Below are 25,616 nucleotides of genomic sequence, written 5' to 3'. Positions count from 1 at the left end.
GCTCAAGGACGATGACAGGCTGACTGGAGATGTGGTGGTTGGAAATGGGGTAGAAAAAAGAATGGATGCCTCAATGGAAGAGAAAGTGAATCGCTTTTGTATGTTGCACCATGCCTCCATGGAGACGTGGCTCGCCAAGTACCAGATTGCAAGGCAAGATCGAGAGGAAGCGCGAGCTGAATTCCGACGCAGTACGCGTCACCGACCGATTCGATATCCCGAAGGCATGGAGGAGATGCCGCGGTTTATGTCAACACGATGGTTGCATGGAGCCTTGATCGCAGCATCCAGCGAAGGGGCAGAGGTCTCAATGGAGGAGTGGGAGTTCTCGAGGGGATGTAGTCCAAAGGTAATGAGGGGTTTAGAATGTGTCGTATCTGAATTTGTTTGCTACATCTAATTTGAGTGTTTCAATGTGCAGTACAAAATATATAGTGCAGTGTGGTCGCGCGGACGGCATTTTCGGGTGGAGCGTATTGACAAAATGCGCTCCACAATGGACTGTGGTGTCATGGCAAGGTTTGAGCAAGAGAGCCGGCGACGAGCAACGGATCCGAACATGGTTGTGGATGAGATGGAGTATTTTGGGAATTTGCAAAGTATTATTACGGTGGATTACCGTAGCTTCTCCATGATAATATTCGATGTGCAGTGGTTCAAAGTGGTACTTGGAGGAGCTGGCGCAACGGTTCGACGAGGTCCATCTGGATTTCTCGAAATAGATTCCGAAAAAAAATGGATGGATTTGCGCGACACCTTTGTGTTGCCGGCACATTGTGAACAGGTAATCTTCTAGTCATTTGCTTGCTAATTGTAATACGACATGCTTTATGTCACAATGATTTGAAGACGGTTTGTAAGTGTTTGTGAACAGGTAATCTTCTATCCAAATCCCCGACAACCTCGATGGTGGTATGTTATACCTTCAACTCCTAGAGGTGCGAGAGTATACGATCAAAGCGATGTTCCAGGCATAGATGAAGAATATATGCAAATAGAGGGATCGAAATTACAAGGGGTGGAGGCCACCGCAAGCTTGGAGCCCGCATCGGCTAACAATGATGGAAATACAGAAGTCGTAGAATTTTTTGAGAACGAGGCAGACTCGTTCTTTTGTGGTGACATGTCTATCGACCTTCCAGTGTATGCAGAGTTATGTCAGGAGATTAACATGGGACCATAGAATACTTCATTCTTGGAGAATTGTATTACTCAATTCGTTGTTTAGATCTTCCATAAAGGTAGATAAGATATGCATTTTAAGATGGATTTTTCAAAAATGATTTATATTAATGCGCTTTGTATAGTTTCAATTGATTATTCTAACATTATTTTTTATCTCTGCAGGTATCTTTATTTTCAGGATGAGTCGAGGGATGAGCGATGAGGAGTTTCAGGAGATGATGGCACGTATGTCTCCAGATCAGCTCGCGAGATTCAGAGAGATAGCAGATCAGGAGCTGTCTCGTTCTTCGTCAGGGCGCTCTGCTAGATCAGCTTCAGTGCGATCAAATGCTTCAGCTTCGAGCAGACGATCTCGACGCTCGCGACTTGGGCCAGAGGGAGGGACTGCGACTGCAGGAGGATCAGGGGGGTGCTGCTGTGGAGACATGGACGCGGTGTCTCCGTCTCGTCGTTCAGCTAGAGCTCGGTCACCTCCAGGATTTGTCACACCTGTGGGGACGTCCACTCCAGTTACTCCGGCTTTTGCGCAGCCGTCGGCAGATGTCACGCCTTTTGGTGGCACTCCTTTTGGTGGCACCCCCTCTGGTGGCACTCCTTTTGGTGGCACCCCCTCTGGTGGCACTCCTTTTGGTGGCACCCCCTCTGGTGGCACCCCTTTCAGTGGCACTCCGGGAGAGGGTACCCCTGTCGGTACACCGGATGTTCAGGGGTCTCCTGGATATGCCCAGGAGCGTGGACGGAGATGGGAGAGGGCCCATACGAGGCACACTCCTAGGGATTATGGATACCTAGTGGATGGCAGGTCAGGAGCTATCATCATGAATGATGAGGGGAGGAGGGTGATAGCTCGCATGAGGGAGTTGTGCCAACAAGTTTTTCGGCACAACGTCCTGGATCATTGGAGGAACATACCGGAGGGGAGCAAGGAGTACATAGTAGCATCCTTGCATGAGGAGTTCCCGGTGCCAGCCGCAGTGGATAGATTCTCTACGGGCTGGATGATGGATTGCATGCGTGCATACATGTCACATAGACGATCCGACGCACGCAAGGCAATCAAGAGTGGGGCTCCAAAGCCCGAGTGGTTAGATGCAGAGGACTGGCGCCGACTGAGGGAGGAGGCTACAAATTCGCCAGGACGTTGGAGTCAGCAGCGGGAGGCGGCGAGGGCACGAATCGAGGCCGGATCGGTACATCATCTTGGGAGTGGCGGCCACAGGACATATTTGGAGGACTTTGTAAGTTTCTCTTTTGTTTTGCTTATTTGTTTTTTTGAGATATTATTTGTACTGACAATCATATTTCTAACAGTTAGCATTTTGTTTTCTTTGCAGCACTCCATTACAAATCGTGATCCGCAAGGCCTTGAGACTCAATATGCAGAGAGGCACGGTCTCAGATCATTGATCGACCGATTGTACAGACGCGGCGGCCCAGTAAGTCTCTCATCTTTCATGTCCGTAGTTACCATGAGATATTTGAATGCATTATTGTATGGTGGATTGATATGTTGTTTCTTTTTCTGCAGAATCCGTTTGATGCTCCTTTGCAGAGGGACGAGCTTTCGGGGGACGACGATTTGTAGCTCGCCCTCGGATCCTTAGCGCTCACATACCTTTAGTTTTTAGTCGCCCGATCTATGTAGACATTTTCTATGTATTAGTGATATTGTTTTATGATTGTACCAATCGCATTTTATGCGATATCATGTATTTATTTCATCTATCAGTTTTATGATTTCAGTATAGATTCTTTTTGTTTGCAAACGCTTTGTATGCAGCAGTGCAGAAACTATTTTGTATGGCTCTCATACAACACACAGTGCTATATGCCCTGCCACAAATTTTTTTTTTCCTCTGTTACCGTCGCTATTTGCGTCGCAAATTTACTGCAGGCGTCGCTATTGTCGTCGCTATCAGCGTCGCAAATTCTCTGTAACCGTCGCTATATGCGTCGCTATTTGCGTCGCTATATGCGTCGCAAATAGCGACGCAAATAGCGACGCATATAGCGACGCAAATAGCGACGATTCCATGGCGTCGTCAATAACGACACTTTTTGCGACGACGGGGGCAAATTTTGTTGTTTGTATTTTCGTCGCTTTAAACGTCGCTATAAGGTCTATATCTTGTAGTGTTTACAAACAAACTATGATTAGCATCACCCAATCGAAAACCATGTTGCTGCAAATAACTGCTTATGCGAGCATTCCATGCTCTGGGTGCCTGTTTCAGCCCATATAGTGCCTTTTTTAGCTGACATACATGTGCTGGAAATTCTGGATGTACATAGCCTTCAGGCTGTTCCATGTAAACCTCTTCCTGTAATTATCCATTGAGAAATGCATTCTTTACATACATCTGCCATAGTTTCCAGCCTCTAGCTGCTGGCAAAGCAATCACAGTTCTAACTGTAGCCATCTTTGCTACAGGATTGAAAGTCTCCTCATAATCAAGACCATACTGCTACGCATATCCTTTTGCAACCAGCCTGGCCTTATATCTTTCCAATGATCTATCTGATTTACATTTTACCTTATACACCCACTTGCATCCAATAGGTGTTTTGCCCTCAGGCAACTGTACCAAATCCCATGTACCATTTTCAGCCAAAGCTGAATATTCCTCATCCATAGCAGCACGCCAATTCTCATCTGCAACTGCCTCATCAAACTTACTTGGTTCTCTAAAACCTGTTACTTTCGTCATATAAGCATAATGATGAGCTGAATATCTAGTGTAAGTATACCTGTCAACAGGTCATCTGACCCTCTCTAATCTCCTGAGTTGTGGCTCACTGTGAGCTTGCCTCTCATGAGGCGGCACATAACGGCTCTGCCTAGCACCTGGCGTCATAACAGACGGAATCCCCAATTCATTGTCTAAGCTGTCATTGCTAGATGAATCATAACCTACAGTGAGTGGACCTGTTACATCTTCAAAAACCTTCTTTTCCCTTATCTGTTATCCCCCTCATTGACATATCCGTGTCAGGGATGCAGTAGTGCGACTCTGTAATCGTCCTGTCCAAGGACTCACTGTAGATGATACATCACCTATCTGACCACTCATGGAAGTACTCTCTGCAGGAGTATTTTCAGCATGACTCATACTGGGTGAGCCATCAGGCACTGCAATAGGATTCCCATACCAAGATTCTAACTCATCAAATACCACATCTTTGCTTATGAGTGTCTCATGCGTAGAAGGTACATAACACTTATAAGCTTTCCATTCCTGTGCATATCCTATAAACACACTTTTCACTGCCTTAGGATCCAATTTCTTCCTCTTCTCATCTGGTATATGCACATATGCAATGCTGCCAAATACCTTCAAGTGTGAAATATCAGGTTTATGACCATACAGCCGTTCATATGGAGTGACATCATGAATTCCTGCTGTAGGGGTTTGATTCAGCACATAGATAGCAGTCACCACTGCTTCAGCCCAATGACCATTTGGCAGACATTTTTCATTCAGCATAGCTCTAGCTGACTCCATCAAAACCCTATTTTTCCTCTCTGCAACACCGTTTTGCTGCGGTGTATAACTACATGTGAGCTGTCTTCTGATCCCATGTTTAGCAAGATACCCGTCAAAGTAGTTTGAGACATATTCACCTCCTCCATCTAATCTCAAGCATGATATGTAACAGCCCAATTCATTTTCAGCATGTTTCTTGAAGCCTTTGAATGCATCAAACACATCATCCTTATGCTTCAAAATATAAAGCCAAGTGTACTTGCTGAAATCATCAATAAATGAGACATAATACCATGCACCGCTAAAAGAAGCATTATGTGAAGGACCCCAGACATCAGAGTGCACTAACTGTAAAGGCCTAGTGCTGTTCTTTACATGTCTCATGAAAGGAAACCGTGCCTGCTTCCCAAACTGACATGCAGGGCATACATGACCAAAATCATTATACTTGAATTTAGGTAATCCAAGTACTACTTCTTTCTGTTGCATAGATTTTAGCTTTTGTACATTGACATGTCCAATCTGCTTGTGCCAAATCTTTACATCCCGAATGGCACTCTCATCATGAGAAAACATGGCTGCCTTGAGTCTCGGAATGGTCGCATCCAATGTAAACATCCTACCATCCCTACTGCCCTTGGCAATTAACTTGCAGCCATTTCCATACTCCTCAATGAAGCACACATCTTTGTTGAACCTCACTTGCAAATTCTGTTCTGCCATTTGACTACAGACAACAGATTCTTTGTTATGGTTGGTACATGTAATACATCATGTAGGACTTTCTTCTTGCCATTAGGCATCATAAGAGGAACAATCCCTTTTTACTTTATGTCATGTTGGGTGTCATCCCCAGTACATACATGACCATGTGTACCTGCAACCATCTCATCAAACCACTCTCCATGCGGTGTCATGTGGTTTGACGCTCCAGAGTCAATGTACCATCTGTCATCTCTATCATGTCTCGATGCATTTTTAGATACATGCTGCATGGGAAAGATTCTATCAACTGGCTCATCATGAGCACCACTGGAAGATGCATAGTGCCCATGCTGTCTGCCCTTTGCCTTCATATCTCCCTGCTTCTTGTAACAATCCTTTGCAATATGCCCATACCGGCCACAATAATGGTAGTCCTTGTCCCTGTTGGACTGATCAGATGACTGTCATGAACCAGATCCACCACCTCTACCTCGGGGTGATCTTCCCCTGCCTCTAAACCCACCAGATCCATGCTGGCCTTGTGTATTTGCACCATGCCAATTACTCTGCTGCTGTTACTGTCCATAAGCATTACGAGTGTCACCATGACCTTGAAATGAACCACAACCTCTGGGTCCTCTGCCACGCTGGCTAGAGTATAACACAATGTCTCTATTCTGAGATGCACTGGAACCTGTATTCAAACCAAGTTTAACTTTCTCATGCAGCAACAAAGCAACTAGCTCTTCCCAGCTAGGATGCTCCTGCCATTTCTAGACATATTATCGAACTGTTGTTTCAACTAGATCTTCCGTGCATGTGTCATGGTTCCATAATTTCTCATCAGTATATCCCAAGCATCCTTTCGAGACTCACAGCCAGTGATTTGAATAGCCATAGCATCGGATATACATAGTGAAAACTAATGTAGTACCTTACATGCTCTTTCAGTCCATAACCCGTGAGCTTTCTTCTGTTCATTTGTTGCATTTGCTTCAGGCAATTCAGGAGCAGCCTCATCTCCTGTACATAGACCCCAATAACCTCTGCCAACCAGAAAGTTTTTCATTCTGAATTTCCATAATGCACAACTTCTCTCCAACTATCTGAGTGATATTATCAGTCCCATGTGTATTAACCATGATGCAATAGACTGTCTATCAAGTGCTTGACTCCCTGCAGACCAATAAGTATGACAGACCAAGTTCAGTCCGTAATAGTTTATGACAGTTTTCTGCACTAAATTGCAGAAAAAAAAGGGTATTTTAGCCCTCTGACACCCCAAAACAACCCACAAATAAGTGGTCTCAACTGTAGATATAACTGTCAATACATAAGCTATGTGTTTGCTTTAGCTTAAGCTTTTGTAACCTCACTGCCAGGGTACATACATGCAGTCTGAGAACTATAAATTGTGAGTACCAGCAGCAATTTCAAGTCCAAAACTGAGTGGTAATCATGTCATACATGTTCCAAAATCTCCCAGGTAGCTGCTAGTACATTTGGCAGTCAAGACATGAGCATAGAGGCACAGAACAGTGCATAACCAGCACATACAAGTGTCAACAAATTTAGTTGCAGGTTGCAGTCAACCAAAATTCAACATAACAAGCTCCAAACCACTTCAAAGTGTCTTCAAACCAAATTATACATTTGCTCCAGTATGACAAGGTCAATGCATGACTATGTAGTGACCATAGATTGCCTGTCTCTAATGAGCAAAGTCATATATTACTTCTGCAATTTTTACTCAGCCAACAAGACAAGATTGCATTTGCTTCAGATCTGCCCACTCTGATCTCAGCTCATGTCAGAGCTCAAGGTCAAGCATTTGCCTCTTGCCATCTCAAAGCACTTCATACCTGACGTAACCAAGCATTTGATGACCAAATGCACTAGCATTTGATGAAGTGCAGCCCAACAACTGATAGCAGCAAACAGGTGTAGTTCACGCAAATTTGTCCTCTGCTCCAGCAGCTCGATTTGCTGAGTTTGATGCTGATGGAGCACACACTAGTGCTCAATACCCCCTTCACAAGGCTCTAAACAGGCCACAACCTGCAGCTTGACCCATAGAGTAGGCAATCACTCAATGCATACCTTCAGTTTACAATGGCATTCAGCCTATTTGAAAAAATGACACAAGTCTTCAACTGCAGATCATCTTCACTCCCTCTTGCTCCAAGAGGTCCACCAAGTAAGGCTCTGATACAATGTTCAAAGTTGAGAGAGAGAGAGATGGGGAAACTCCATTTTCTTGAGCCTTCAGGCTCTCAAGGTCATTCCTGAATGTTCCACTCTCTAAATTGAAAAGCACACACAATACAAAGATAAAGTGACCTAGTGTAAGTGTAGACTAGATAGACTAACTCTAGTCAGGTCACTAACTGACTACTAACCTGACTACTAACCTGACTTATTTAATGTAGTCACATGTAGACAACTCCACACACTAGCTGTCATAGATGTCGGTCATAGATAAAGACACACTGACGGTGAGCTTGATTTCTAACAAACAATATGGGTTAGACTATGAGGAAACATTCAACCCTATCACCAAGATGGCAACTATATGAACAATGATCGCATTGGCTGCTACTGAAGGCTAGAAATTGTAGCAGATGGATGTTAAGAATGTGTTTCTCAATGGTGATTTAGTAGAGGATGTTTATATGGATCATCTTGAAGGATATGTACACCTTGATTTTCAACATTATGTATGCAAATTGAAAAAAGTATTGTATGGGCTGAATCAGGTTTTGAGAGCCTGGCATGCAAGGATCAATAATTACTTGCAGAGTTTGGGATTCACTGTTGGCAGGGATGATCATAGTTTGTTTACGAAAAAGATAGGTAGTGTTAGTTATCTATGTGGATTATTTGATAATCAAGGTGATGATGACTTGGGGAGATAACATGTTATGTGGATGCTGAAATCTAAATTTGATATGAAATACTTAGGTGAACTGAAGTATTTCTTGAGTATTGAGGTGCTCAAGGCTGAAAATGGTTTATTACTGATGCAGAAACACTATGCCATGAAAATCCACTGTAGATTATGGATTTTTTAATGTGAAAGCTAACCCCTTAACACTAGTTGGATACACAGATGTAGATTGTGCAAGATGCTCATATGATCGTAGATCTACAAGTGGTTATGCCTTTGTATTTGGAAGTGGAATGATCAGTTGGAGGAGAAAGAAGCAACCTACGGTTGCATTGTCTAGCACTGAAGTAGAGTATAGGGGTGCTGCATTGGTAGCATGTGAGATTGCATGGTTGCTCAAGCTTATGGCTGATTTGGACATGTAGGTGGATGCTCCAGTGACGTTGTTATGTGAAAATATCAGTAGTGTACTACTGGCAACAAATCTAGTTTATCATGCCAGGACTAAACACATTGAGGTACACTACCATTTTATCAGAGAGATGGTTCTTGCAGGGAAAGTAGATCTTATGCATGTGAAGCCTAATGAACAGCTTGCAGATATCTTTACCAAGTCTTTGGGTAAAGATAAGTTCAGTCGATTTTGACAACTACTTGGTGTATAGGTTTTATCTTGATCTTGAGGGGGAGTGTTGAGACTTCAAGCTCTTGTGTGTGATCGATAGTGTCTTAAATATGTCCAGTTGTATCAATAACAAGTGTGGGACATTAAATAAGTCGATGACTTTAGGCTGTGTGTGAATGGTATGTAGACCTTAGAGTATTGTATTCACTTCAATTATATGTGTTATGGGATACTGAAAGAGATGAGATGAGAGCACGTGACTCCTTTCTATTGCTCCAACCCTTTGTCTCTCTCTCTCAACACTTTCGTAGCTCAAAAGTATAATTGTCACTTCACTCTTCACTTGAGTCTTTAGCAGCTACTTCTTCTGCTTCTTTGAGCTATTTTGAACTTGTATTCATAGCTTTCAAAGATTAGAAAACTTTCCCAAGCTACATATTCATCTAGCAAAACACTTACAGAGGCATACAGAGCAAAAACAAAATATAGACAAAGGTGTAACATGTCCACCTATTCCCATTCAAGACACGTCTTAGCAGTCCATCAGAAAGAGAGTCTAGAAAGCTCCGCCTGACACTCCCATGGAATGTTACGGGGTTTGCGATCTAGGACTTCCCGCGTCTGCCACGTAGCAGAAGTATTCCGGCCTTTCCCACTTAGGACCGACCTGAATCACGGTTTCCCCTAATGGTCACTTTCCTAAACGGCAGCTAGCATCGAACCCCAAGCCAACTACTTTACGCAGAAATGCCAGGGATGAAGCGGATTCATGCTCCACTTGGTTCAAGGAGAATGGGAAACGAGAGGGATGCAAGGCTCGACCTCTCTGCCCATAAGGCATAGTCCCATTTCGTTCCCCTAAAACAACATAAATCGGGATTCTAGTAACCTAAACTCTAGGTCAGTGCCTTTGCTATTCATTTCCTTTGAGAGAGCTCCTTGCTGTCCATTTCGATTGAGAAAAGTTCTAGGCCAACCGGGACCACCCATCCATAGGACGGACCCATGGCCACATCCACTGCACTTTCCTCAGGGTTTCTTTAGTTGTCTAGTTACCTACCACATTTAGTTGGACATGCATCAAGACATGCATCAAGCAGCTTCCTTAATTAGCCAGTTAGACACTGGTTCCTTCACGTAATCTTAGCACTTGACATAGAAAAACAATGTCAAACAAGTTCCTTTTCAATAGGTTATCTTATTTATCTTTGGAATACATCCATAAAGTCCAGCACGCAGGCTAATCCATAATCCACCCGAAGGCAATCCATAATCCGCCTGAAGGCTATCTAGCAATCCACAGGGATTACTAATCCAAGATTTCGTCCATAGACTAGTATGCGGGCCTTGAGATCCAATCCCGAGTCACGTTGGTCTCTTGTGCAAGGCCCGGAAGGCAAGGGATTTATGGCCAGAGCCCCCCCTGGCACCCAAGCGTCCTCCTGCTCCAAGTAGTACCCAATGGAAAGACCTCACACGGCTGGTTCGGTCCATGTTCCCGGCACAGCTAACAACCCCTTTGTTAGGGTTAGGGAGACAGTCGGGGGTAATTGATGTTGCCTCTCCCTTCAGGCCTTCAACCTGAAGTATTAAATATCTTTCCATCCTTTAGTTCCTTGAGCAAACAATGCAAACAGTGCTCCTAAACTGTTACAAGCACAATCAATTCCAGTGGTTGTTTATTTGGCCAACTGCTAAGGAGTGAATCCTTATCTCCGAATGCATCTAGCATTTGATCGGGGATCAACTGCAACTTGGCAAGATCCCCAAGGGTCTATTTGTTCACCCTTTTGTCCTTGGGTAAGGGTCATACCCCATCAACCCAACTTAACCAACACCTTAGGTTTCATAAATTAATAGTAAGTCCTGGCGACCATGTAGCTCTAACTTGATTGTTCCTATAGTAGACACTACTAACCTCATGGCCTGGGTGTAGTTTCTGGTCAACAAAGAGATAGCTGGAGATGCAAGTGGAGGAACCCCAGTTAATGGGAACAAAGAGACTAAAAGCTATCTATAGATGTGGAATCACGACAAGATCCTAAGAGACAGAAGGTAGAAGCATCCACAACGACTATCCCTACAGCACTGCCGTCATCTTAACAAATTAAAACAATTATGCTAAGGAACTCCTTTTCCAACTAGAGAGAGCAAAGGAGGAAAAGAAGATGGCTATCACTGAGCTAGAAGTGGGGAAAGATGCATGCTTTTGGGCCTTTTGTCCTTCTCCTGGTCGTCTTCTTGTTCTTCTTCCTTAAGAGAAACTAGATAGGCCTTCTCCTGGTGGTCTTTTTCTTCTTCTTCTTCTTCTTTTACTCCATGTTCTTCTTCTTCTTTAAGAGAAAATAGATAGCTCTATTTTGATAATGGAATGAGCCTTATCATCATTATTTTTCCAAGTTCCTGCAAGCTCCGCATCATGAGGCTTCTTCTCTTTGACACGGGTGATGGCCCAAAGACTTCATTAGGATGAGCTTGGTGTGGGTCTTCTAGGTATGAAACCCAATCCCTTTGAAGCGAGTTGTCAGAGAGTCTTTTCCCATGTTGGATTTGCAAAAAATCAACTCTAGAATTCTCAAATTTTATCAGTGGAAAAGCAAATTATAGTGTGCCAAGAGACACAAGTAATGACAGTGTGAAAACACACTATATAGAGACTATGTCTGAGTTGATGTCGAACTTGAATATTCTTAATTCGGGGTTGTTGATCCTTCTTTGATCTTTCCAAGTCCTTCCCCTCCTTGATTTGATGCTAGGACAGTAGATTAGAGTGGCAATGGGTTGCTCCAAGTTGCAAGAGAGAGAAAATGATGATATTTTAGAGCTTAGGTGAAATGGGCTATGGAGTCATAGTTAGGGTTTCAGAGAGCAGCTTGGTTTTTTTGCTTAGTGTGCATTTTTTACTCAACCATTTCAAGAAAATTTTATATGAGAATGAAGCTTGATTAATGGGCTTCAAAATCCCTATGGAGTTGAGCAAGATTGTGGGATGTCGTGAATGCATAGGGCGTACGAATCAGATTGCGCCATTTTTTGTCTGCGACCAAACATTTCCACAATGCTAGCCTATAGAGTGATCAATGTCTTACATTTTTGTGATGAGAAGATGCCCCTTGAGTTGGAGAATGATCCTCTAGAAGAGAGCAAGAGAAGATATGCTTTGTATTGAGAGATCCAGTGACTCCAAGCAGGGTATGTCCTACAGGTCACAGTTGCAAGCTATGGTAGTGATTGAGAATTTTGACAATGCTGAGCCTATGGTTGCTTGATGTCAGTGATTGAGGTGATAAGAAGAAACTTTGAAAGTAGGAGAACATTTTTCTAGAAGGAAGCTCTAGGATATTTGACCTGTGGAGTGAGACATAAGAGCTTTAAGCTAACAGGGTGCAATTGGCTATGGCTACCATGGAAGCTCAAGTGAAGGTAGAGTTGAGAGATGAAGTCAACTATTGAATCTAACTTGTAGATTCTATTCCCAATAGCTAAAGGATTCTTAGTGATAGATGGCACATGTAATACATCATGCATAACTAAGATACCAAACCTGTATGATTATATTATGCTATGTATCATTACTAGTGCATATATAGCCATGAGAGCCTACACTCATCTCATCAAACTATTCACCATGCAAAGTCATATGATTAGATGCACTTGAGTCTAAATACCACTATTCATTAGCCTGGCCTTTTTTAGGCATATCCTTAGAAACATGTTGCATAGCAAACAACCTATCTACATGATCATCATACATGTAACTAGAAGATTAATAGTTGCCATGCTATTTGCCTTTTGCTTTGATGGCAGCTTTCTTTTTATGATAGTCCTTTGCTATGTGTCCACACTTTCCATAGTAAGATAATATTTTTCTATGTTAGACTCATGATAAGATTGCAAAGAACCACCTCTATCTCTAGGTGATCTCCTCCTGCCTTTAAAGGATCCAAATCCTTGTTGTCCTTGTGCATTTTGACCTTGCCATGCATTCTATTGTTGTTGTTGTTGTCCATAGGTATTCTGAGTGTCTCCAAAACATCAAAAATATCTAGGAGTTTTGCCACCTCTAGCTCACTGACTCAAGTAGAATATAGTATCTCTACTCTGAGAGGTACTAGAACCCACATTGAAGCCATGCTTGACTTCCTTGTATAGCAACAAAGGAATCAACTCATCCCAATCAAGGGGGTTTGTCCTTATAGAGAATGATGTATAAAAAGCCTTGTATTCTTTTCCCAAACCATTCAAGGTGACTGCAATCATGTCATCATCATCAACTTTGGAACCAATACTCGCAAGCTGATTTGCAATGGTTTTAATTTCCATCGTACAAGCCTAAATGCTCCTGCCATTTCTAGACATATTATTGAATTGCTACTTCAACTGTATTTTTTGTGCATGAGTAATATTACCAAAATTCTTCATGAGAATTTCCCAAGCATATTTTAGGGCACTGACAATTGCTAATCAACATAGCCATTGCATTCGATATGCATAACAAGAACCAATGAAAAACTTTTGCTAGATCTTTCTAACCATTGCCTTTGATCTCTCACCTACTCTACAATCAAATTCCTTTTTGGAAGTCTTTGTTTAGCTTCATCTCATTTGCAAAGATCCCTCTTCCTATCAGGAAGTTTTGCATCTGTAACTTCTATAGAGCAAACTTCTTGTTTTTAAGCTTCTCTCCCATAATATAACTAATGTTGTTGGTACATGTTGCATTTGCAATATCTTTAGTTGTATTATTTATTGCAGTATGAAAACTATCAATGCTTGACTCCTTATAGTGCAAGATATATTTTCACTAATTAAAATGCTTACATAACATCCAAGAAACTCATGTACTTTTATAGGTACCTTGCATGCATTTCAGTCCATCGCAATCTAGACATGTAGTAGACATCAGTTCATTAGTAGAAATCCCAAAATTTTTTAGTCAAATAGCATAGGTGTACAACTATTTAAACATGATAGTTTTAGTCCAAGCATTAATGATGGTAAAATCTCTGCAATAACTAGTGATATTTCAGCTTAGAACATGCCAAGAATCTCCAAACCTTTGTCATAATGTCTATGAGTAGTAGCATTTCAAGTAAGTAGGTACCATTGACTCCATATAGTTCATGTAGATATCTTCCAATATCAAATGAAAAACAATAGTTTCAAGAAACCAATACTGAAACTATACAATAATCAAGGTATATTTTTCTCAATATAGCCTCAAAATATATTTGACATGTGCCATAACCTCTGGGACTCAATACAGGGGCATATGAGCATCAATGGTTGTCCATACAACTAGTTGTCGTGATCAAAGAGACTTGTCACAACTGCAAACATCTAACTCTTTGTTATAACCATCTATAAATCAATCAAGGTCTAAGAATTTAGTGCTCAATTAGCCCATTTGCCATTCTACAACCACGTGGCATCATCCAAGCATAAGTAGGTACTAATCATAACCTTTAGTGAGCTCCAAATGTTAAGTACATGCTGTAACAAATTTAGGACACCACCCTACCTATGTAATCTCTCAATGAGGAATCTGTAGTCCCTTTGAATGGCATGAAAACTCATAAGTATATTACCAAACTCAATGTCAAGCATCCTTGCAAACATAGTAGATGAGCACCAAAATTGAGTATTCTATGTTGAGAACCAAGAAAAATTTTAGCTTGTTCATGTTGGTCTAAAAAGGATTTTAACCTGATGTTTACTAATACATATTGTGCACTCAATACTACTTAGAATCTTCAATCAATGTCCAAGATTGCTGCTTAGTAAGGAGTCCAACCACTATACACCTCTTGTTGCCCATTTCTAGTAAATTGCTTTAGGATGAAAACATGCACAAATCTCAATAGATCATGATGATCTGCTACTATTGATACTTCCCACAATAAGCACTCCTCCAGGATCTAGGCTCTAGTTTGTACTAATAAGCTCACTTTACAAGCCTCAATAGACTATGTCAGATGGAAACACCAAAAAACCGTTGATACCACATCAAGTGCAATCTATGGCTACAATGTTGCACTCTAATTTGTTTCACAGACTGTAAGTCACAATCACTCTCAAGCTTTGTTGAGTGTTGAAATGACCTATTTTTTGGCTGATTTTTGTTGTTTTTGAGAGCTAAATGGTTGATTTTGTGAGATGATTGATTGGTTTAGAAGTGTTTTGAGAGTGTTTTGGATAGGTTGGAATGGTTTTATTAAGCTCATGATGTTTATTAGTAGAGATGTGAAGTTCTGTTGATGTTCTGATTGGTCCTGATAGCTTCTGTTGAGCTTCTGTTTTGTTCTGTTTTCTCTTTATAAGGAAGGATGGAGTATTGATTGATAGGGTTTGAGATTTTTTGAAAGCTTATTGAGTGATTTTTGATGGTTTGGAATGGTTTTGGTATGAGTTATGTGGTTCTGATGCTTTCTGTTGACCTTCTGTAACTCTATGTTGAGCTTCTGTGAGCTTTTGTAGACCTTCTGTATGCCTCTGTATGTGTTCTGTTGGATGAGAGTGTAGTTTGGGAAATTTTTCTAGCCTTGGAAAGAGGAGAATACAAGTGAAAAAGAGCTAAAAGAAGTCAAAGAAGTAGCTGTTGAAGACTCAAGAGAAGACTGGAGTGAAGTGACAGTGGTGAGCTATGAAAAGACACTGTAGTGGCTCTAGTGCCTCTTCATATCAGACATACCTCTTGGGAGGTGCATCCACGACCTAAGAAGGATTATTGAGGGTGATTATTGAGTGATTGTAGTGAGGATATGATGTACTATTGATGGAGAGAGAGAGAGAGCCAGAGATGGTCAAATCTATCAAAACAATGTAACTGTATATGAGAGATTGAGAGAGAGAACTATGAAGACATTGAAGATGAATAATATGTGATTGATTTCCATTCAAAGATGGTGTATTCCTTTGTGTTTTTTGTTCTATTGATGGATTTTGTGAAGATGTTGAAGATTATGGTTGATTCTATCAAATCCGTGGGAGATATCTACTATGATGCTGCGTGAAGAATTGATGTTTTCTTTGTTTTGATGATCAAAAGAATGAAATAAAAGCTTGTTGATGTTACAAGATAGATTTTCTTGCAAGAGAATTCCCTTTTCCTTGGTGTTCCTCTTGGAGCTCCATGTTTTTGGTGTGCAACCAGGGAAAGTTGCCATCAACAAGCACGACAAGAGGTTGAAAATGAAGGAAATGGCATTGCCAAGAAGAGAAGAATTTAATGGATGTTTGTAAAGTTCCTTCTTCCACTGAAGAGTTGGAATTTCTCATAATCAAAGCCACTTTCCATAATAAGCTCATCCCACAATGGCGGAAACATATTACCATCATGATAGCAGCTGTTCACATGCAGCTGACACGCAGTCCATTCCCGGGTATATATTCCCGAATTTTTAATTCCCAAACTCGAAAAACCCTAAAAATACATTTAAAAATTAAAAAATTATTAAAAATAAATTAAAATCCAAAAAAATTACAAAAAAATCTTAAAAAATTCCCAATATTTTTGCGGTCAATTGAAAATTTTTTCCAAACTGAAAATCTCAGAAAAACATTTCAGACAATTCTAAAAGTAAAAATTCTTTCAAAAATACATACAAAATGAGCAAAAATTCATTAAAATTGGTAAAAATACCAATTTAATTGCAAAAAAATCCTGAAAATTCTATCAACTTCTTTGCTTATTTTTTGAATATTTCCTAAGTTGAAAATGCTATGTCAATTTATTCCATTATTATTTTATGGCAAAAATGCTTCATTAAATGCCTAAATTCATGAAAAATCCTCTTTAATTCCAAACACAAGCTGAAAAATCTCGAAAAATCCAGATACCTTGGTCACATGTGGTGGATTGATGCTGAAAATCTTCAACATTTTTATATGTGTTTCATTGTCAAAATTTTGCCACAAAGATAAACAAAAACACAAAAAAAAACATTACAACAAACAAAAACACATAAAAACCAAAATACACAATAAAAAATACACAACATTTTAACAAAAAAAAAACAACAACAACATATAAGCCATCAGTCATCCAAACAAATTCATATACACTAATCTTGCTATGTCGTGTATCCAATTATTTTCAATTCGTGGTTTTTTTTTTGGATTGCTGACCTACATTTTGGGGATTGAGACGTGCGCATTCATTGCATACACATACACCCACTTCCAGGTATTTTTCATTTTATATTTTTTTCGCTACCCCAAAATTCACGCTTAATTTTTAACATGAATCCTAAACACCACCATGGCACGCGCGCTCGCGCCAAACACACCTTTTTCTAATTAAAATCAACCCGCCGTTCACTTAGCACACGCTACGTGCACTTCAGAGGCACTTTAATTTTTAATAACAATGAACCAGCCGTCACAAGAGCACGCGCTGGCAAAAAAATGCTCCACATCACCTTAATTTTTAATAAATGAATTTGCATTTAGAGACCTCAGTCTGGTATTGAAGTCCAGGTTGCGTTAAAGCACCGCTCCAACCTAATAATTTGTAGTTAAAATTTTAAGAAGGAACCACTGTTTTCTTATTAAGGCTTATCACTTAATAAAAATGTCACCCATTGTTAATAATTTATTCCAATGAACCTTTCATTAAATTAATTCCCCCTCACTGCACTTATTTCCCATTTTTAATGAACTCGCTTCGTGGGATGGGTACGTGAAGTCTTGGGAGTTGTCTCCATGGTCAAACTTGATTATCAAAGTTGTGGTCATGACATGTGTGGGTTGTTGTTATGTTTTGGTTCAGTTTCTTTGTTACGGTTAAGGGTACGGTGTGTAGTTTTTTCTTTATTGCCTGATACGGGGATTTGAGTGTTTGCATGTTGCATCGCATGAAGCTTTCGGTCGCATATGTGTAGAGGTCATGTCGAATTTTTTTAAGCCTGTGGTTTGCTTGGGGATAGTTGGTCGAGTCACGTTTTACCACCTTGGTTGATATCTTATCCTTGGTTTTCGTTTGTTGTTTTGCAGGCATTCTCTTTGTTTGTCTGTGTTTGTGGTGTGTGTGTGTAACCATTTGAATGGCGTCCTCTTGTACTCCTCCCCCGATCCAGTATGTTCCTTTGGCTTTACATGATTATTCTTTGTTTTTACTGGATTCCGACATTGTCGCTAAAGCGGGCTTGTCCAAGTTCGTGAGCCTTTCTTTCCCACTCGTTCCAGATGATCCTACCATTTGTGACGAGTTTTTAACCTCTTACAGTAAGAGGTCTGGTCCAGTCCGTGGCACTACTGTTCTTCTGACATCGAAGAGTCTAGGCAAGGCTCTTGGTCTGCCATATCGTGGGGAGTCTGTCCCTGCTGCTAGACAGTTGTTCGCCAATGACGATATTTTGAAGCTGTTGTAGAAGCAAACTCAAGATGTTCTTGATCCGAAGAAGGTCATTACCACGTCAGGAGTCGGTGTCTCCATGATTTTCAATCCCCTATGGAAACAGCTATGCCAATTCCTTCAAGACAGGTTCATGCCTGCAAAATCCCCATCTCATTATCTTTCCAAGGAGTTGTTTACAGCTTCACGAATGATTTTGAAAGGCATACTATTGATTGGAGTACCTACCTCCTCTCCAAGATGGATCACCACTTTATCTGAGCTACTCAAGGAAATGTGACTAATGTTATATTTGGGTCCTTCATCTATGTCTTCTTGCTACATGCTGCCCCTGCAAAGGAAGTTCCTTTACCTCCAATTGATCCTCCAGAAGTTCCTCCTCCGCCTCATAATGAAGATGATGATGTGATAATTGAGGATGATGATTCTTCTCCTCCCCTTGTCATTCAGAGAAAACGCCTTAAGAGGGTGGTTGAGTCAGTGCCTATTCCTCCTCCTCTAGTTCCAGTGACAGTTCCTGCCCAGTCTTGCAACACCTTGCCTGCATTCCTTCAAACGCCAAATCTTTTCAGAGCCCATAGAGACAGGATGCTAGAACTTACTATTCCTTCTGTTCACCGCTTGGTGACAGGAGATGCTATTCCGTTCCTGTGCAAGGATATCCAGAGTTCTATTGAACTTTCGATGACTGCTTGTATCCAACAATTATATTCTTCATTTTATGATGAAGTTCAGCAGTCTAAGGAGGAACTGAATAAGACCAATACTAAGTTAGCCTCTGCTCAGGAGAAATTCTCTAACCTTTGTACACAAATGGAGCAGCAGAGTAAGCTCATGGATGTTGAGATATCGAGCTCCACTCGTGATACACCAGGGTGACTGTTGTGTATTTATGTCACCGACTTGTCAGTTGCAGATGCGGTTGGTACACCGCCCCTGAATAATAGCTACATGATAGCTATCCTTATCTACTCTAGTTCGTGGCTCAGTTAGTATGCCACCTTAGTTAGTTGAGTTTGGTTTGAGACCCATATAGAGGGTTCTTCTATTTCTTTGTACTTGAGTTCTTTTGGCTTACACAACTAAGAAGAGGAAAACTGTTTTCAGCCTCCACCCTTGTGTGTCTTCCCCCATTGTGCAAGCAAGAAAGCTTCAAGCGAGACTCCTTCCTTCTCTCCCACAATCTTGACATGGTATCAGAGCCTTGTTCGTGGTAAGGAGCTCAAGAAAGCAAGCCAAGCTCGCGGTGGTCTGGTAAGAGGAGCAGTGTTGCTTTCATTTTCTGTTTTGGGAGCAGATCTCTGCAGGTAGCACAGCCGGAAATTGCAGGAGTGCATTGTCTCAGGTTGAGACGCCCTTTGCGGTGAAGCAAGAGGGTAGTATATGCTGCGGGGGAGGGCTTTAGCCCTTGGCGACCTTGTTTTTTTGATTTGAGGCCATTTCGGGGCCTGTTTTGCAGACGGAAGTTTTCTGCACGCACTCAAGAAAAGGCTCAGTTTTATGCTGTGCAGCCACTGTTCTACAGGTCGGTGAAAAGTTACTGTAGAAATTGCATCGTATGCTTGTGCGCAGAGACATTGGGAGTTTCAGAATCATCCTTGGTTCCTGTTTATGCAAAATCGTCACTAGGAAGTGACTGTGTGGTCAAATACCACTTTCGCCAGTTTTGCAGATTTGCCCTTGTGAGGGTGAAGCTGTGTTTTTTGCAGTGACAGAATTTCTTGTAGTATTCTGTAATGGCGTCTGATTCTCTTTCACAGATTGTCACTGAAAAGCTTGACAAGAACAACTTTCAAGCATGGAAGTTTAGAATGACGAATTTCCTTATGGGAAAAGGATATTGGGAATTTGTTGCAGGAAATGAAGAAGAACCAGTTCTTCCTGATGTTCCCAATCAACAACAAATGCAGGCATTTAAAACATGGCATGAGAGAGCCAGGAAAGTTATGTACTGGCTGTCTATCAGCATTTCAGACTCTATGATTGTGCATATTCAAGATGCAAGTACGCCAAAGGAGGCATGGGATACTTTGTCAAAAATGTATAGCACAAATACGCAAGCCAGGAAAATGCAGCTCAAGCAAGAGTTGCACAATGTGCAAAGAGAAAATATGAGCATCAACGACTACCACATGAAGGTGAAGAAGATTGCAGATGCACTTGCTTCCATTGGGTCGCCAGTGGAAGATGATGATTTAGTTTCCGTAACCTTGAATGGTCTAGGAAAGGATTATGCACAGTTTCGGACATCCATTTCAGTTCGTGAAAGATTTCCTGATTTTGAGGAGTTGATTGCTCTTCTAATTTCTGAGGAGCAGAGAAATGGTGGTGCATCTTCTTCAGGAGGAACTTCAAAAGAAGCTGTCTTCTACTCAAATGCTGGAAGAGGTAGAGGCAGAGGTAGAGGAGGCCGATTTGGAGGCCGTGGTAGAAATCAGAATATGCAGCAAACTCAAGAAAACCAGTCCTATGGAGGAGGACGTGGTAACTCTAGAGGCAGGGGGAGCCAAAGAGGTCGTGGTGGATGGCAAAGAGGTCAAAATGCAAACAGTAATGTTGAATGCTACTACTGTGGCAAAATGGGTCATATGGCTAAAGACTGCTATAAAAAGCAGAATGACATCATGAATGGAAAACTGCAACAAGGGAATTATGCATCTTCTAGTAGACAGGGTGATGACAGAAATGAGCATTTGTTCATGGTGCAGCACATGAACAATTCTGTGACAAGTGCAGAAGAAAGCAATGATGTATGGTATGTTGACTCAGGTGCATCAAACCACATGACAGGTCATGCAGAATGGATGGAGGATGCAAGGAAAATGGAAAAACCAGGATTTGTGGAGACTGGTGATGATACTGCACATCCTATTATGCAGATTGGAAAAATTCCCTTGTCTATGCAGGATGGGAAAAAGAAATACCTGTCCGATGTATTTCATGTCCCGAATATCACCAAGAATCTGGTTTCTGTTGGTCAAATGGTTGAACAGGGCTTGCAGGTCAGATTTAATCCTCATGGATGCTTTGTTGAGGATATGAAAAATAAAGGTCGCTTGATAGCAAAAGGAAAGAAGAAGGGCAGAATGTTTACGTTGGATGCAGACATGTCTGAATTGAGTGCAGCAATGTTTGCACATGGGACCGGTGTAGTTGCAGATATTGATATCTGGCATAAACGCATTGGTCATGTTAATGTACAGCGATTTAAATCAATGCAGGCCCAAAATATTATTGCAGGTTTGCCGAAATTCAAGGTTGCAGAAATGCATAAGGTATGTGAAGCCTGTCAGTTTGGAAAACAGGCAAGGAAACCATTTCCTAGACATGTTCAAGAGAGTGAGAAGCCATTGGAATTAATCCACTCTGATGTGTGGACTACTAAAGCTGCATCTCTTGGAGGCTGTCATTATTTTGTCACTTTTATTGATGACTATAGCAGAAAAGTTTGGGTGTATTTTATGAAAAAGAAAAGTGAAGTTTTTGGGCATTTCAAAACTCTTAAAGCTATGGCTGAAAAAGAAACAGGTCTGCAAATAAAATGCCTAAGGTCAGATGGAGGGGGAGAGTACCTCTCAAATGAGTTTGCAAAGTTCTTGCAGGAGCATGGCATAAAGCAGCAATATTCATGCAGTTATACCCCACAACAAAATGGAATTGCAGAAAGGAAAAACAGGCATATTGGAGAGGTATCTCGTGCCATGCTCAATGAAAAAGACTTGCCAGATTTTTATTGGGCTGAAGCAGTTGCTACAGCAGTCTACATAATGAACAGGACTCCCACTGCAGCAATACATGGAATGACTCCAGAGGAGAGGTATACTGGTAGGAAACCAGATATTTCTCATTTGAAAATTTTTGGTTGCATTGCCTATGTACATGTGCCAGATGAGCTGAGATCCAAGTTGGATCCAAAAGCTGAGAAGTGCATCTTTATTGGTTACTCTCTGCAGCAAAAAGGGTATAGATGCTATAACCCTTCTACTCGTAAGTTTACAGTGAGCAGAGATGTTGTTTTTGATGAGATGAGTAGCTGGTATAAACCAGTAAATGTGATTGATGATGAAGATGCACAAAATGGTAATGCTACACAGAATTCACAGCAGCAGTCACAAAATATTAGTGGACCTGGAGCATCCTCTAGCAGTGGTTCACATTCTTCGCCATGGACAGGCAGATTGAGATCAGGAGAATCTTCTCAAAGCAATGCAGATAGTGGTATGCAGGTATCACGAAAAGGAAAAGAGAAGGTTGATCAGCCCATGTTTGATGTGAATGCAGGTCACTCTTATGTGGATGGTGAATCCAGTGGCTCAGAACAGAGCATTGATGATGAGTTGGGTATTCCTTCTATTGTTACACCTAGAGTAAGGAAGACCAGGGATGTTTTGAGAGCACCTGGGAGTGAACCCACTTTGCGCAGGTCTACCAGAGTTAGGTATCCTGTGGATAGGCTGAAATATGATGGATTTACAGCCATTCACTATGCATATATGGTCAAGGTGATACAGGAACCAGAACCCACTTCTTTTGAGCAAGCCATGGGAAAAGAAAAATGGGAGAAAGCCATGGATGAAGAAATGGATGCCTTGGAAGCAAACGCTACATGGGAATTGGTACCTTTGCCTAAAGGTAAGAATGCAATTGGCTGTAAGTGGGTTTATAAGGTGAAGCACAATGCTGATGGTTCTGTGAACAGATACAAGGCAAGATTAGTAGTCAAGGGGTATGCACAAACATATGGCATTGACTACGAAGAAACATTCAGTCCGGTTGCAAGGATGGCAACCGTAAGAGCAGTCATTGCTATGGCTTCATCAAAGGGATGGTCTTTACATCAGATGGATGTAAAGAATGCCTTCTTGCATGGTGATTTGCAAGAAGAGGTCTATATGGAGCAGCCACCAGGTTATGTGCATGCTGTTCATCCTGAGTTTGTTTGCAGGTTGAAGAAAGCCTTGTATGGCTTGAAGCAAGCACCTAGAGCATGGTCTGACAAGATAGGACAGTATCTTGTCACTATTGGCTTTCAGATTTCCAAGGCAGATTTCTCACTTTATGTGAGAAAAACAGAGAAAGGTATTATGCTACTTGTCATTTATGTTGATGATTTGATTATGACAGGTGACAGTGATGAAGATATCCTTCATGTGAAAATGCTATTGAAGCAGAAGTTTGAGATGAAGGATTTGGGAGAGCTGCGTTATTTCTTGGGCATTGAGGTGATTAGATCACCAAGTGGGATACAGCTCTTGCAGAGGCAGTATGGATTGGACATGCTGTCCAAATATGGGATGACAGGCTGTAAGCCTATTTCAGTTCCTTTGGAGCAAAATGTGAAGCTGAGCACAGATGCAGGTGAGCTTCTAGAAGACCCTACTATGTACAGACACATAGTAGGAAGTTTGATTTATATGACTATTACCAGGCCAGATTTGAGCTATGCTGTTGGATTGGTAAGTCAGTTTATGCAGGCTCCAAGGAAACCACATTTGGATGCGGCTAGACGCATACTCAGGTATGTGAAGTCCACATTGCAGTATGGACTATTTTATGAGACTGGGGTTCAGATACAGTTGCATGGATACACTGATGCTGATTGGGCTGGTAGTATTTTTGATAGACGATCTACCAGTGGATATGTGTTCTCTTTTGGGAGTGCTGTAGTCACTTGGAGCAGCAAGAAACAGCCTACAGTTGCCTTGTCGAGCACAGAGGCTGAGTACAAGGGTGCAGCAATGGCTGCATGTGAGGTAGCTTGGTTGCATAAGCTACTTTATGATATGCATCAGTCTACAGATGGGCCAGTTGTCATTTATTGTGACAACATGAGTAGTATACACTTGGCAAATAACCCAGTCTATCATGCTAGAACAAAGCACATTGAGGTGCATTATCACTATGTGCGAGAGAGGGTTTTACTAGGTCTTATTGATCTAGTTTATGTCAGCACAGAGGATCAGGTAGCTGACATATTCACGAAGGCATTGGGCGCAGAGAAGCTGCGCAAGTTCAGAGACCTGCTTGGTGTGCAGGAATTGGGATTGAGCTCGAGGGGGAGTGTTGAGATATCGAGCTCCACTCGTGATACGCCAGGGTGACTGTTGTGTATTTATGTCACCGACTTGTCAGTTGCAGATGCGGTTGGTACACCGCCCCTGAATAATAGCTACATGATAGCTATCCTTATCTACTCTAGTTTGTGGCTCAGTTAGTATGCCACCTTAGTTAGTTGAGTTTGGTTTGAGACCCATATAGAGGGTTCTTCTATTTCTTTGTACTTGAGTTCTTTTGGCTTACACAACTAAGAAGAGGAAAACTGTTTTCAGCCTCCACCCTTGTGTGTCTTCCCCCATTGTGCAAGCAAGAAAGCTTCAAGCGAGACTCCTTCCTTCTCTCCCACAATCTTGACAATGGATACTCAGAAAGCTGAAATCTCTAAGTTGAAAGCTGAGTTGGTAGAAGCTAGGTCTCAAGTGGTTGCTGTAACAGAGGAGAGGGATAAGTTACAGAAGGAGAGTCAAGAGATGAAGGAGGTGATAGCTGCCCAAGCAGAGAAGTTTAAATCCACCACAGCTATCTTAGACCAGAGCAATGCTCAAATCCAGCAACTCAAAGATCAGTTGGCTCAGTCTCGGTCTAATACATAGAGTCCTGTGCAACCAGTTTCTCTTTTATCCCCTGCAGACTTGGCAGCTCTTCAGAGACAGGCTACATTATGTCCCTTATTTTAGGCCAAGGTGGAAAGATTGCAATCTCGCATGGATTTATTATGGTCTTCTTTTGAGCAGTATCAAGAATATGTTCCACCAGATCATTCCTTTTTTGTCCATTATCAACAACAGAAGTTGGCCTTCTATATAAAACTTTCCACGATGGATTTACCTATTCCAGAGGATGGATGGAGTGGGGCCTGGTCATCTGATTTGCTGATAGAAGTAGTGAGGATGGTTTTTGAAGACTCTGTCACTCCAGATACGATGCTTCTGTCCTATATGTATTTGAGGGGTGATTTACTGATTCCAGATGATGAAGATCTGGCTTGGTATATCGAAGATGTGGTATTGCAAGCTTCTTTGTATGTCTGGCATTTGGAGTTGAGGATTGATGAGATATTCTAGGGATATTCTTCAAAGGTGGCTGAGTGTCCTGAGTTTTCATGGCATACTATGGTTGATGCTGTCATTTTGAATCACTATCAGGTCAAAGCTTTAGCTCATGCCCAGAACATTAACCAACTGAGGATGGATCTTTTAGCCTATCTCTCCAACCAACCCCCATTTGATACTTCTTTCTTTGAAGCCTATCATCGTAGATCAGCTTTAGGTTCGTCCTTACCATGCCTAACTCATTATCAACAAATGGCCCATAGGT

This window comes from Lygodium microphyllum, chromosome 10 (assembly GCF_053477565.2).
Source record: "Lygodium microphyllum isolate KBCC chromosome 10, Lygodium_microphyllum_v1.1.10, whole genome shotgun sequence".
Lineage (NCBI taxonomy): Eukaryota > Viridiplantae > Streptophyta > Polypodiopsida > Schizaeales > Lygodiaceae > Lygodium > Lygodium microphyllum.
This window is presented reverse-complemented; position numbering follows the sequence as displayed.